At 35.9% G+C, this 15734-nt stretch overlaps 2 protein-coding genes across 6 annotated transcripts in view; one reads left to right on the forward strand and one right to left on the reverse strand.

The window, feature by feature from the left end:
• Positions 1–9294, reverse strand: part of LOC106078913 (uncharacterized) — a 179106-nt gene extending 169812 nt beyond the window's left edge. For 4 of the 5 annotated variants that reach the window (XM_056039146.1, XM_056039145.1, XM_056039142.1 and 1 more), the window contains exon 1: positions 8976–9294. The gene's annotated coding sequence lies outside the window, so the exon portion shown is untranslated. The remainder of the gene's footprint in view (positions 1–8975) is intronic. The other variant, XM_056039144.1, reaches the window with a different exon arrangement.
• Positions 9295–13743: 4449 nt separating this feature from the next.
• The window catches only part of LOC106061043 (UPF0547 protein C16orf87 homolog), a 73098-nt gene continuing 71107 nt past the window's right edge, over positions 13744–15734 (forward strand). Inside the window, exon 1 of the mRNA XM_056039151.1 lies at positions 13744–13858. The gene's annotated coding sequence lies outside the window, so the exon portion shown is untranslated. The remainder of the gene's footprint in view (positions 13859–15734) is intronic.

The raw sequence follows: 15734 nt of genomic DNA on the forward strand, positions 1-15734 counted from the left end.
CTATTATAAGCTATCCTGACAAGATCAACGTTTCATCTTACTACTCAGGACCGGACACAGAAGAATGAGACAACATGTCCTTCAAAACTGTTCTCTTTACCATGAGGCCCACACTGGCCCCAAAACACACGTAACAATAGAAAGAAAACTATATGGAGATCTTCCTGATATGGAAACCATGTCGCAGTTCATCTCATATATTGGTTTGATTTGATTTGATTTTAGGCACATCGGCACACTTAGGGCCATGTCGTGCCTGCAGTCCCTTAAGAACTACTCTCTCTCTCTACATTTCAATGGCTAAATATACAGTTAAATCATTAAAATCAAGGTTAAAATAGTAAAGGTAGTAAAAATTTAATAATTTGGTAAAAATCTAATGTAAATAGTACATGTTCACAAATTCATAATATTGGTCTAGTCATCTGAACGTTCCAAAATAAAAATGAAAATTAACTTTAACACAGCCGCGAAATTGCAAAGCACCCAACTTATTCACAACTCAATATGGGTATAGAGTTCTTCTGAGATTTGTACAGATAAAGTAAGTTTTCTTTTTGTTCATTTTCAATAACATAGATCTAAAAATGCTACACTTAAGGCTACAAAATAAAACATTATTTAATTTTTAAAAATCTAGATTTAAATCATTAAATGAGTCTGGTGTGAATGTACACTTTGGTTTCTAATAGTTATAATGTTTTTTGTTTGGTGTAATGCACAAATTGTAAGACAAATTTCCTTACGGATAATAAAGATTATTATTATTATTATTATTTTGTTTTTACTATTATAATTAATGGCAAACTTATGCTTAATATGCATAGAAAATACGAAAAACATGCATATATGTAACCCTGCCGGACCAAGTAAAACAAAGGACGTTTGGGCCACGAGGCCTTCATCAGCTACAAAACAAACAAAAAATAAAAAACAATTAACACAAAATAGTCTTAAGTTAACTTATCTGTCCGATGTTGTTCTCTATCGAGGCAGGAAAGAAATGAGCTACCCCTGCAGCAGTAAATCTTTGTTTTTTTTTAGTCTTTGAACTTTCTTTTATTCATTACTGCATCTATGTGTCTGTAAAGTCTTTGTTTGTCTGTATGTTTTTCACTTAATAGCCTTGCAGATAACTCCTTAATATTACCAACTTAGTGTTTGCATCAGCCTATACTATTGCGTGTAGCTTCCATTGCTCTTTATTCTACTTAGCTTCCATCACTACTTATCTAGACAGTTATTTGTTTCCAACATGCCATCCCACAAAGCTATTTCTAACCAACTTCGTCTAAGCATTTCTATTTGTTTCAGTCTTATGCCTACAGAACTCTCCAACATTTCTCGTGCATTAGCTCTTAAAACATTTAATATAACACGCTACACAACTCATAGAAACTTTCTACGATACTGTTTAAGACAACAAATAGTACCAAAAGGCTTCGTATCAAATTTCAATCCAGCCGCGGGGACACTAAACCTAAGAGAACACAGCCGCTTGGACAGGATTAGTAAACGCATGCGCTGCGTTGTTGAAATCTATACCCGACAATTATCGGCGGCCCGGCATTCTACTGATGACCTTAATTCACGCCTATACTCCCTTACATCTCATATCCCCGAAGCTTTCCAACTTATCATCTTATTATCAACAACTAAAACAATAAATTTTATACATATCTTAACACCTGCAAAGACAAGAAATTAAATAATATCAGACATAGAAACAGCAACAGCGAGAGTAACAACACTACTTCTAACACTAAATTGGTTGTCTGCATACCACCAGAACTCCCCCTCTCCGCCGATGAAAGATCCGTTCTGAGTAAAGGACTTAAATTCATTCCTCTTAATCAACAGCATGACAATTACCAACTTATACAAGATGCAAACCATTTTTTTCGCAAACTTAGACTCAAATACCACTTCAGTGGTTCCAGTGACGGAAACAAAGATCTAGACGACGACCTCGATGACCCATTTATAGGAATTTCTAAACGTAAATCCAATTGGACCCCCAATGCGGGAGCCTCTCAAGCCTTAGATCTTTACATCAAAAAGACAGAACATGATCTGAAACTCGTGAAATATCCTCCATTAAAGCAGCTTAACATAACCAGGTCCGAAAGAGAAGCACTCCACCAACTCCGTAAACGTAAGGACATCGTCATTAAACCAGCAGATAAAGGCGGCTCTATCGTAGTGTGGGATAGAAACTTATACATCAAGGAGGCCCTTAACCTGCTCAGCGACACCAATTTTTTATGCACCGAGAAAAACTGACGGAACCATCTCTAATAATAAAAAAGTTAAGGTTGAAATAGATAAAATTATTGCTGATAACCTACTTCCACGATCGGCCCACAAACTACGACTCCATGATAGCGAATTAGGAAAACCATATTTCTACCTCTTACCTAAGATTCACAAACTTAACAACCCCGGCAGACCCATTGTCTCCGCTTGTTCCTGACCCACTGAACTTATCTCCCGCTTTCTGGACACAATCTTTCAACCTATAGTCGAAAAGTTACCTACGTTCATTAAAGATACCAACCACGCCCTGTCAACACTAGCAAAAGTCATACTACAACCTGACAAAGAATACCTACTCTTCCTCCTAGATGTCAGCTCCCTTTACACTTCCATTCCACATGCTGACGGCCTTAAAGCCATCCGTTACTTTTTTGATATACCAGAAAACAAACACAAATCTATATCCACTGACATTCTAGTTCGCCTTACGGAGCTTGTACTAACTCTCAACTCCTTCGAGTTTAATGGGCAATTTTTCGACCAAATCAGCGGAGTAGCTATGGGTACGGCATTCGGTCCATCTTATGCTTGCCTATTTATGGGCTTCTTACAACCCAACATTTGTTCATCCTACACGGGCCCCATGCCCGAATTTTATAGGAGATACATTGATGATGGCCTAGGCATAACATCTCTGACAGAGAACGAACTTATCAAATTTATTGAGTTCACTAACAACTTCAATCTCGCCATTCGTTTCACTTACACCATTTCCAGAACTAGAGTGAACTTCTTAGACATAGAAATAAACATAACCCAAAATTCTCTGTCTACATCCTGCCATTACAAAGACACTGACAGCCATAGCTATCTTCTATACTCGTCATCCCATCCACCATCCTGTAAAGATTCTATCCCCTACTCCCAACTTCTACGTATCCGCCGCCTTTGCCAAGATGACAATGACTTCACGGAAAAAGCAACTGAAATGATAGAGTTTTTCTTGCGTCGTGGCTACCCTCAAGCTATTTTCGACAAAGCCTTATCGCGAGTGGAGAATCTTAAAAGAGAACAAGCTTTCAAGAAAAAAACGATATTTAGCAATGATGAGAGGCCCAAATTGATATTAACCTACCACCCTCACAATGTGAAAGCAAAAAACATCTTTCTCAAAAACCTGAACATTCTCCTAGCCGATGAACATACTCGCGACGTCTTTTCATCCCCACCTCTTGTAGTATTCAGGCGAGACCAAAACCTACAAGACATATTAGTACACACTAAACTCCACAACATTTCAAGTGAACCTGGCACTTGGCCATGTAAGCGACGTAATTGTCAGACCTGCAAACACACACTCGCCACCCCCACCATCACCTGTCCTAAAATGACCATCAAGATCAGTGGCAAATTTAACTGTAATAGTAGAGGAGTCATATATGCTATAATATGCTCAAGGTGTCAGATGGTTTATATTGGAAACACAGGCAGGACCTTAAAAACACGACTCCAAGAACACCTTAGAGACATCCGTAACTTTGCAACTAAGCCCGTCTCTATCCATTTTAATAACCCACATCATAGGGGTACCACCGACCTCCTCGTCACTGCCATACAACAATGCAACGACAAAAACACCCGTCTGCAGATCGAAAACAAACTTATTTACATGTCAGGCACCCTCCAACCTAACGGGATCAACAACCAGCACACTTTTATTTAATACGCGATGGGCACTAACACTACGGTACCCCCTTTTCCCATTCATCTTTGCCTGACATCTCCGCCCCCTTCCTTTTTCCCGCGCTTTTACACCAGCGTAGCTCATTTCTTTCCTGCCTCGATAGAGAACAACATCGGACAGATAAGTTAACTTAAGACTTTTGTGTTAATTGTTTTTTATTTTTTGTTTGTTTTGTAGCTGATGAAGGCCTCGTGGCCCAAACGTCCTTTGTTTTACTTGGTCCGGCAGGGTTACATATATGCATGTTTTTCGTATTTTCTATACAGTCGTTTACCCCTGCAGCAGTTTTTTTTAGTATGCATAGTATGAAGTCAGTAATGATGGAAATTCTTATAATAATTATAATTTATAGGTCTATAGGGCTGTCACATCCAATATTTAATGAAAGGAGATTTATATTTTAAATAATAAGACTTGTCTTCGAGTCTGAAGATTAGTGAAGAATGCAGTATTTCCCAGGGCTGTGCAAGCACCAGTGTGACCTACCTATTTTGCCACAACCAGGGCAAGCATAACCATTGTCCGCAGGTGGTCGATTTAGATTTTATTTTCGCCGTCTGCGTTTGACCTTGGCAGCGGATTTTCTTTTGGTCTCAAATGTGTATACCGCGGCATTCATGAGTGACCTCCAGCTGTCTCGTTCTGAGGCCGCATGCAACCAGGTGCTCTCTTCTATATCAACTAAGGAAAGTTCACGCCCTTCAGGCATTTCATAACCAGGGCAGAGTACCAAAGCACTAGAAAGAAGCTAAGGTCACTCCCCTATTTAAAAAAGGAGAAAAATCTGACCCAGGAAACTACAGACCAGTATCACTAACCAGCATTACATGAAAAATCCTAGAACACATAATATGTAGAAACATTATAAACCACTTAGACAAACATAATGTCCTTACTCCATATCAACATAGGAAATATAAATCATGTGAAACACAACTAACCCAAAAGGTTTAGATATAGTGAGCAAATAGATACTATCCTTTTAGATTTTTCTAAGGCTTTTGACAAAGTTCACCAACATAGTTTGCTTAAAAAAATAAAATATTTGGCATTGATGGTCCATTGCATCACTGGATTAAGGATTTTCTGTTAGGGAGAGAAAAAACTGTAATAATGGCTCTAATTCAACACCAATAACACTAAACTCAGGTGTACTTAAAGGAACAGGCATAGGTACAACACTATTTTTAATTTACATAAACGATTTACCAAATTGCATTAGCTCAGGAACAAAAGTCAGATTATTTGCAGACGATTGCATAATATATAGAACAATAAAAACAACACAAGACAGTACAGAAATTTTACAAGGAGAATTAGATGAATTACAGAAATAGGATTTAAATTGGAGAATGTCTTTCCACCCAGTTATTAAGAGTAACAAAAAAACTGAAACAAATAAATTCCACTTATCTTATTCATGGTAAACTAGTAACACAGACTAAAAATGCAAAATACCTAGGTGTAATAAATGAAAAACTGTCATGGAATCCCCATAATTGATGAAAATATTAAAAAATCAAACAAAGCATTAGTGTTAATTAAAGGAAAGTTCTATAAATCAAATAAGAACATAAACTAAAATGTTATTTAACCTTGGTTAGGCCAATAGTAGCTTATGCATCCTCTATTTGGGACCCCTCAGCCTCAACTTTAAGAAACTGGAACAGACACAAAATAGAGCAATGAGATTCATAACAAATGAATATTCACATTTGACTAGTATCACCTTTAGTAAAATCACTAAATTTAGAAAGCCTTTAGAATAGAAGACTTTAAAGTAAAGTAGAAATTATACATAAAACACTCAACCATATTCTTCAATACAAAAACAAAACCTAATAAAATTCTCAGAAAGACACAAAGATAAAGGACATTATTCATTCCATATGCTAGGAAAAATTTGTACAAATGCTCCTTCTTCTCTACTGCTATTACAGCATTGAATGGGGTTGTCTGAGCCAACCAGGAAAACCAATGACTTGGCAGATAAGAAAAAAATCTAGATCTTAATACCATATGTGCATGTAGAAGTCATCCATAATTGTACATGTACCAAAGGTTTCCAAACCAAAGAAAATGAATGACTTTATACCTGTTTCACTTACTTCAATTGTGTCTAAATGTTTAGAAAAACTGGTTAAAATGTTTCTTCTGAATGACATTTGTAGCAAGTTCAACCCTTTACAATTTGCTTACAAAAAGGGTAAAGGTGTGTAGACGAAGCAATCCTAAATATTGTAAATACTGTGTCTACAAACATCTAGACTTACCTAATACTTATGTAAGGTTATTCTTTATTGATTTCTCATCGGCTTTTAATACCATACAACTTATGGAAAAAAATGAAAGCACACAAAATTTGTGGGCTAATTACTGCATTGCCTCCAGCCTGCTCAAAAGTATTTTGAAAGTGATAATTGGCTCACTATTAAAACTAAATCCAGTCCACAGTAGCACAGAAATCTGAAACAGCTGTGAACAACAGATAGCCGTAGTTTTTATATCGGAGTTTCCGTCTCCAAATTAGAGCCTATTATAGCTAGATCTAGGTCGAGACTCTAAACGTGACGCAGAAAGTAAATGGCAAATCTAGCGCCAATATATGCGAAAAGCGTTTAGTCAAAGACAACAACTAGGTAGATAACAACTAGGTAAATCTTATGATTTGTAGATATTGGCAATTAGAATTACAGTTATGTGCCATGACGTGTGCGCTTCATTCTTTAAGTAGAATGAAGATTAGTCCATATATAATACTATGGGCTAATGAATTTTTGACCCAAAGACCTCAGAGGGTTAGGGTAAAAAATGTAATATCAAATGCACATATTGTTTACACAGGGGTGGTCCAGGGGAGTGTGACATCGCCATTGTGGTTCATTTAGTACACTAATGATTTTCAATCTGATAGACCTTTTTGCTACTTCACAAAATTAGCTGATGATGAATTGTTCTTGCCCTCCTCTCAGAGAGCTCAGACGTAAATAAGTATTTCAGAGAAATAGAACACATTGAAAAAAACAGTAAAGATAATTTTTTTATTATTAAATGTCCAAAAAAACAACAAAGAAATGATAATCGATTTTCATAGGGAAAATGATATTGCTTCTGTAGCTGCAGAGACCATTGAAATAGTACAAACTTTTAAATAACTTGGCACTATCTAGACAATAAATTACATTTTACTGCAAATACTGATTATATCATTTAATATCAGCAAAAAGGCCTTGGCTATGTTTTATCATGCTCACAACTACATATTTTTATTTTAAGTTTTAATATCACTGCCTGGTATGGCAATCTGAACATTAAAAATAAAAATAAACTTCATAGAATCCTAAATGCTGCTGGTAAAGTCCTTGGCAAAAAACAAACCCCATTTGGGCAGCTGTTTGAGAAAAACATTCATAAAAAAAAAAAGCTAAAAAGATTCTAGAAATAAAAAATCACCCTCTGGGTCAGGATTTCGTGATTTTTCCATCAAAAAAAGATACAAGACACCGATAGCAAAGACAAACAGACACAAACACTCTTTTGTTCCCCTGGCAATCAAATCATTAAATAGAAACTATCTGATAAAAACCTTTTGCATGTAAATTATATGAGTGAGTCTGGTGTGAATGTATATTTTGGTTTTCTATAGTTATAATATTTTGTTTGGTGTAATGCACACATTGTAATTTAAGATAAATTTCCTTATGGACAATGAAGATTATTATTATTATTATTAAATTTTCATATATATTACTCATACTAGATCTAGTATATTAAATGTAGTATAGAATATATTGATAATTTGCACTTTTAGGTGTTACATTTACATCTCTAGGCCTAGGCAGCCCTGCAACAACCAGCTAGATTTTGTGTTGCCTAGGCACTGGATAAAGACTATTCTCAAAAGGGTAATATTACTAATAACATACTTGATTTTTAATACTGATATCTAACAACTGATAGAGAGAACATAATTATATATTATATAGAAATGATAGAAATAATAGAGCTGTAGAGTCGACCCACAGACATTTATAAAATATGGGCCATAAATGTACAAGTATATGAATAAACAAATAGGAATATAGACTATATATATATTACTAACAGTAGTTTTAAAAAAGGGAGGCTAATATCTAGATTAGTATTATTATTAAATTAGAAATTACAGTAATGAATAATTACATGAATTAGTTGATCTAGTCTAGGAAATGAATAAAGGTACCAAATTTTTTTAATGTGATAAAAATGGAATTCAAATTACCAATTATAATTTTATATTAATAGATTCTATTCAAATATAGATCTATATATTATATTCTAGATCTGGAATGTCTAGATTCTATTCTAAATCATATATATACATATACAGATAGATCTAAATCTAGATCCAGTAGATGATGTGGAACTAGAATAACTAGAATCTAATAATAAATATTAATAGACTAGATTTGACTAGATATCAGTTATAAGAGATTAAACAGTCTAGACGTCTAGATTCAGGATTCTGAGATGTCAGAGTAGGCCTATTTATCTAGAAATCTTAATGTAGGCAATAGATTAGATCTAGAATCTAGAATGCAGATTTGATTATATTTGATTATATTATTAAACTAGATCTAGACTCTAGATGTAACTATTTTAACTACTCTAGATTATTAAGATCAATAACTGAATAAAGATTCATTTTAAGATTAAGTCAGAAAGTTTGAGAACATCTACTCTAATCTTTTAATTATAGATCTAATTAATCTTCATCTAGATCTAGCTAGATCTAGTTTTTCTAGGATGTGAGGTCGATTAAATATAATAATATAATAATAATAATTAATATGAAAAATATTATAATATATTAATAATAAAGTGTTAAAAGTGTACCGAATAATAGATTTAAATAGATCTACTATGAACTATCTTAATTAACTTTTATAGATCTAATAGTATTAATAGTTAATTTAATAATACAAACTTTAATTACCGTTAATTAATTCAATAAAGAAGATCAAGATTGAAAATCATTCAAGTCAAGATGATTACGACCGTGACACGTCCTTTTAGTTTTAGTCCTAGATCTAGTCCTACCTAGAGTAGAATCTACGCGTTATCTTACCTAACTAATCTATATCTAGATTAATCTAGATTCTTAGTGATTCTATTAATAAACTCTTCGAAACATGTTTTTATTACACTCTAGATGTCTAAACATCGATTTCACAGAAGTTGTACATTATGATTATACACACATCGTGACTGTGTCGTCGTCAAGAGGATGCCATAATGTGTTTGTTTTCAGTGTTGACAAGCAACGATCTAGAATATTGGATTGGATATAGATCTAGATATATATAGATCTAGAGTAACAGACATCAATCGAACAAGTTAAGCTCAGTCGCCGACTTTTTAATGTTTGAATTTGTGTATCTCTGTAAGAATTAGACCTAGGGAAAAACTGATTGTATCTATGAACTCCTCATCCATTTGTCTTTAAAAGTAGATATGTTTTATTGTATTACTACTCATAGTTAAAATTATATTTGATGTTAAAATGGGTCAGGTCGATGCTGTCAAACGGTTAAAGTTTCGAACACCGTTTTACCGCTATTTTCAAGAACCGAACATCTTAAGAAACTCTCGAACACATGAGAAGTATGGTGTTTAAAAAGTGTTATAATCTTTAAATTTGTGTTATTTATATCATTTTCTTTTTACGCCATGTCAAGACAGACGGATTTTAGTCATTTTCACATGCTCCATATCGAAGATGTCGCTCCATATCGCCCATCTCTGCTTAGAAACTGACGATATAAGTGTAAGGTGCTAAGCCCAGTAACACTAAAGAAGATTACCCATCACAAATGGAAGTTCTCAATCAGACACAGCAGAAATAAATACCTTTCACTGTTAATATTAATAGCAGGAGATGTAGAGTCAAATCCAGGGCCTAGATCTAAAGATAGATGCAACATCTGCAAAAAAGTATGCACCATGAAACAGAAAGCCATTCAATGTGACACCTGCGATGAATGGTACCATGCATCATGTCTCCATATGAATACACCTGTGTATTATGCCTTAGGCAACAAAGATGCATCATGGCACTGTGTACCGTGTGGGTTACCTCAGTTTACATCAGGACTGTTTGATTCCTTTGATGCAGACACTTCTAACCCATACAACATCCTAAACACCATCCCAAACCAAACTCACCAACCACTAGCCAGATCCACTCCTGTTAAACCTAAATCTACTAAAATTAATACAACAGCCTCACTAAACAAACCTACTAAAGAAGTAACACCAAAATACCTTAAAACCTTAGTAATAAATTTTCAAAGCATTAGGAACAAAACAGCAGACTTAGAAATTTTATTAGAATGTGAGAAACCAGACATAATTGCAGGAACAGAAACTTGGCTACATCCTGAAATTTATAATGCAGAAATTTTCAATAGTAATTATGAAATTTTTAGAAAAGATAGGGCTGATAATCATGGAGGAGTTCTTTTAGCAATAAAAAACACTCGTATAGCAGAAGAAATTACCTTACCTAACTCAAAAAATATAGAATCAACATTTTGTAAAATTAATACCATCTCAACATCCCTAATAATAGGCAGCATTTACAGACCACCAAATTCTAGTTTAGAATACATGCAGGAACTATGTAATCAGATTACTACACTTAAAGAGACAAATAAAAATGCAGTTTTTTGGATTATGGGTGATTTCAACCTACCTGATATAAATTGGAAAACACTAACCATAGATAAACACCAAAACCTTAAGGACATAAATGAGCTTTTCATAGAAACTTTACACAACCTAAGTTTAGATCAAATCATTAAAAAGCCAACTAGATTAAACAACACATTAGATCTCTTCTTAACCAACAGACCTGGATTAGTAGTTAATTATGATATTATCCCTGGTCTATCAGACCATGAGATCATAAAAATACACAGTCAGATAAAAGCAGTAGCCAATACAAAACCCAAAAGAAAAATCTTACTCTGGAATAAATGTAACCTAACACAACTACACCAAGCTGCATTAAACTTTCAACAAACATTCTTATTAGAAAAAGACATTAACCAACCAGTCGATGACCTCTGGAATTTCATTAAAAACCATCTTAAAAGCATTATAGAAAATCACATACCAACTAAATACACATCAAACAAAATAAATAAATGCTGGTTTAATAATAGACTAAAGAAGCTTTATAAACAGAAGGAAAACCTATATAGAAAATTTAAAGAAACTAATGCAGAAAGAGTTTACAAAAAGTATATAAAAATTAAACACTTAACCCAAAAAGTAAGCAGACAGCTGCAGAGTGAATACATAAACAATGTAATATCTAAAGATAACAACAAAAACCTATGGTCATACATTAAGTCTAAGAAAATGGAAACAACAGGCATAGCGCCATTAAAAGATGAACATAACATAATACATAATGATAATGAAACTAAAGCAAACATCCTAAACAAATACTTTGCATCAGCATTCTCAGCCCCAGGAGACAAAGACATATTACTGAATTTGAACCAAGTAGACAACATAGAAGATATAGTAGTACAAGAAAATGGAATTCAAAAACTATTAGCCAACACCAAACCAAATAAAGCGTCTGGACCTGATGGTATTCCAGCTAGATTACTCAAAGAACTAATTTAAGCAATGAGCTAGCCCCAGTTTTCAAAATACTCTTTCAGGCTTCACTTAACCAGGGCAGAGTACCAAAGGACTGGAAAGAAGCTAATGTCACCCCCCTATTTAAAAAAGGAGAAAAATCTGACCCAGGAAACTACAGACCAGTATCACTTACCAGCATCACATGTAAAATCCTAGAACACATAATATGTAGGAACATCATAAACCACTTAGACAAACATAATGTCCTCACACGATACCAACATGGCTTTAGGAAATATAGATCATGTGAAACACAACTAATAGGACTAATTGATGATTTTTCAAAAGGTTTAGATAATAGTGAACAAATAGATGCTATCTTACTAGATTTTTCTAAGGCTTTTGACAAAGTTCACCACCATAGTTTGCTAAAAAAATTAAAATATTTCGGCATTAATGGTCCACTGCATCAGTGGATTAAAGATTTTCTGATAGGGAGAGAACAAACTGTAATAATAAATGGCTCTAAATCAACACCGATAACAGTAAACTCAGGTGTACCTCAAGGAACAGTCTTGGGTCCACTACTATTTTTAATTTACATAAATGATTTACTAAATTGCATAAGTTCAGGAACAAAAGTCAGATTATTTGCAGACGATTGCATAATATATAGAACAATAAAAACAACACAAGACACATATATTTTACAAAGAGAATTAGATGAATTACAGAAATGGGAATCAAATTGGAGCATGTCTTTCCACCCAGAAAAATGTCAGTTGTTAAGAGTAACAAAAAAACTAAAACAAATTAATTCCACTTATCTTATTCATGGCAAACCAGTAACACAGACTAAAAACGCAAAATACCTAGGTGTTATAATAAATGAAAAACTATCATGGAATCCACATATTGATGGAACTACAAAAAAATCAAACAAAGCATTAGGATTTATTAAAAGAAATTTCTATAAATCAAATAAGAACATAAAACTAAAATGTTATTTAACCTTGGTTAGGCCAATAATAGAATATGCATCCTCCGTTTGGGATCCCTCAACTCAAGAAAACATTACGAAACTGGAACAGACACAAAATAGAGCAGTGAGATTCATAACAAACGAATATTCACATTTGACTAGAGTAACACCTTTAGTAAAATCACTAAATTTAGAAAGCCTTCAGGACAGAAGGCTCAAAAATAAAGTAGCAATCATACATAAAACACTGAACCATAATCTTCAAATACAAAAACAAAATTTAATAAAATACTCCGAAAGACACAAAGATAAAGGCACATTCCTCGTCCCATATGCTAGGACAAATTTGTACAAATACTCCTTCTTCCCTAGTGCTATTAGAGCATGGAATGGGTTGCCTGAGCTAGCCAGGAAAACCAGTGACTTGGCAGAATTTAAGTCATTGGTTAATATGCATGACTAAATGCATGACGCGTAGGACGTAATCATCTTCTTTTTTGAAGTAACGTCTGTATTATATAAGATAAGATAACGCATTACCGACATATTACCGTACATGTACTTATTTAGGTCTAAGCTATTTTGAGATATAAGGCCATTTATAAATCCAGATATTATTTATTTGGGGGAGAGCCTAATAAGGTTTGGTAGATAACCCCGCTCTCCTCAAGCCATTGGAGAACACAACAGTTTACGTGGTTGACCTAAAAACAAAACATGCGCGGCTCTACGTGTTTAGCACGCTCAGTGTATGTAACAGCCCAAAAGTCAGTGCTAGATATTTTTTTTTTGATCGGGGCGGGGAGGGGGGGCTAAAAAGCTATGGTAGCTTGTGAACTGTGTTACCTATAGATGTAGATAGATCCGCCCTCCCCAAGCCACCTGGTTGACAAAAAAAAACGTATTTTAGAGCACGCTTAGTATTTGTCACACACACACACACACACACACAAGCAACGTGTCTAAATAATAATACGTATCTATCACGCTAGCGGCTTGACCGTTGGTGCTCGATTGATGGCTCCTCCCCCTTTCCCCTTGTGACATAATAAGGAAATAACTTTTTTTGAGTAATTGTAAAGTTAAGAGTGATTCCCCTTATGAAGTTTATATAAGGCTTTTCAAACTGTGCTTAGTTGCCACTTGCTCCTGAGTTACCAGCTTGACCACTTGACCTGTGTTGTGAATAGTATTTTTTCTGTTAGTGGTCGTGTGTCTTGCTCTGGAGATCTTTGGGCTAAGTATATCTTTAGTATTATTGTATTTTATATAATGTATTAATTAGTAGATATAGCCTCAAATGATTTCCAGGCAGTATATTTTTACCCTAATGTTCTGCATCCTGGGGTACTCCCAAACGTGACATATTTATGTAGCCTTTCTCTGAGGGATTCAACCTGTATTGAATCATCAGATGGGCTTTACCGAACGGATGTCTATAGGTGGGATTCTATGAAGCTTGTAGGCTCATAGGTTTCCCTGAAGCCTATAGTTAACCATGACCCTAGTGTCAGCCTGAAGCTTGTAACCCCAGAATGGCCAAAAATGGTCGTGTACTGACCTGAGGCCTGTGACCTTCATTTTTCTAGAATGTGACGATAACGTATATAGTGTTATAAACCTGGTGGTGGCACAAATGGGGGTACTGGTGTGTGTGTAGTCAGCCGACGCAAATCGCCCCAGGCCAGCGCTAGACGAGCGGTCAACCGTGACGAGCTACGACGGTCAGCCGATTCGAGTGTCAACAGGACGGTTCGGGAAGGATCGCCGTCGTGAACAGAGCTCAGGAGCGTCACTAAAGTTGTAGTCATCTGACCACCTAGAAACGTCGAGCGGCGTTCTGCCCGGATCGAGAAGGCCAGTAGGGACCCTATATAAGAGCGGAGGTGTCGCAGTCAAGACGGTTGAGAAAGGAGGTTTACGACAGGAGTTCAGAACATGGTCGACTACAGCACATTTTAGCGGTGTGGTTCTGTACGGAGCATTACGACGGTTCAGTGCGGAGTACTATCAAGTACAGTTGAGACGAACGGCGTCTTGATCTTGGTCTGTGATCGAGTCCGACACAACGAGCCTAGTGTGTGAAGTCAGTCCTGAACTGTTGAACCCAGTGCAACCCGGAACGAGATGGAGAGGCCAGTGCAAGAGGTGATACGGCGGTACGGCTATTAACAGGAGAGATATTTGTACAGTGTACGTGTTGCCAATTGTACAGTATTGGCTGTTATTTATTCAACTATTAAAGTGTTACGTTACTTTGGAGCCCTGAGTTGTCAAGTTCTTAAAGTTGGTGGTGTATGGTGCACTTTGCAGAGAGCCTGGATAGTGAGATTCGTAACAATATTATATGACTAGGGCGGTGTGCCATACTATTTTTGAGTATCTTTTGTTTACTTTTTGTTGTGTCGGAATGTGAGATGATGGCCATTTATATACATAGTTGTAACATATGAATAGGGGTGTGTGCCATACTATTTTTGAGTATCTTTTGTTTACTTTTTGTTGTGTCGGCCTGTGAGTTGATGGCCATTTATTTACACATTTCCGTCCCGAGACATGACGCTAAACTGCGCTCCTCTTTCCTTAGCACTTTTGGAGCTCAAAAGTGCCTTCTTTTTTTTCTATCATTGTGTCTGCCTCCTCTTTTCCTCAGTCTGCCTCCATTGATCATCACTTATCTTTAAAATCTCACTACGTCCTAGACCAGTCCGTTTGCCGTGAACTGCGACGGGTAAGGGGGAGGGGGATAAATAGATCCTGGTGTTTGAGTGGTGGCTATCTGAGGATAAACCACCACAACACAATATTTGGCTCCAAGTTCCCCTAGACCTGAGGCCCAGATGGCCCGCTCTGGGTCAACCGGCTGGTCATGCCGAGGGCGGTGGCTGGAGGGTCAATCAGGAAGCTGCTGTATCGGACACATGCCCGATACAGCAGCTGACTGAGTATAGCACCTGTGTAGCCCTGGCGGGCTCATTCTGAACTTCCGAATGGCCCGTCCCTTTGTTGGACTCGATGGCGGGTGGGGAGCAACGGTGCCGAACTAACAAGAATATATATGAACGAAAAAAAAAAACCCAATAAACTACTTGCCCAAGATTTAAGAGACGCCGTATT

The sequence above is a fragment of the Biomphalaria glabrata genome, chromosome 8, assembly GCF_947242115.1.
Source record: "Biomphalaria glabrata chromosome 8, xgBioGlab47.1, whole genome shotgun sequence".
NCBI lineage: Eukaryota > Metazoa > Mollusca > Gastropoda > Planorbidae > Biomphalaria > Biomphalaria glabrata.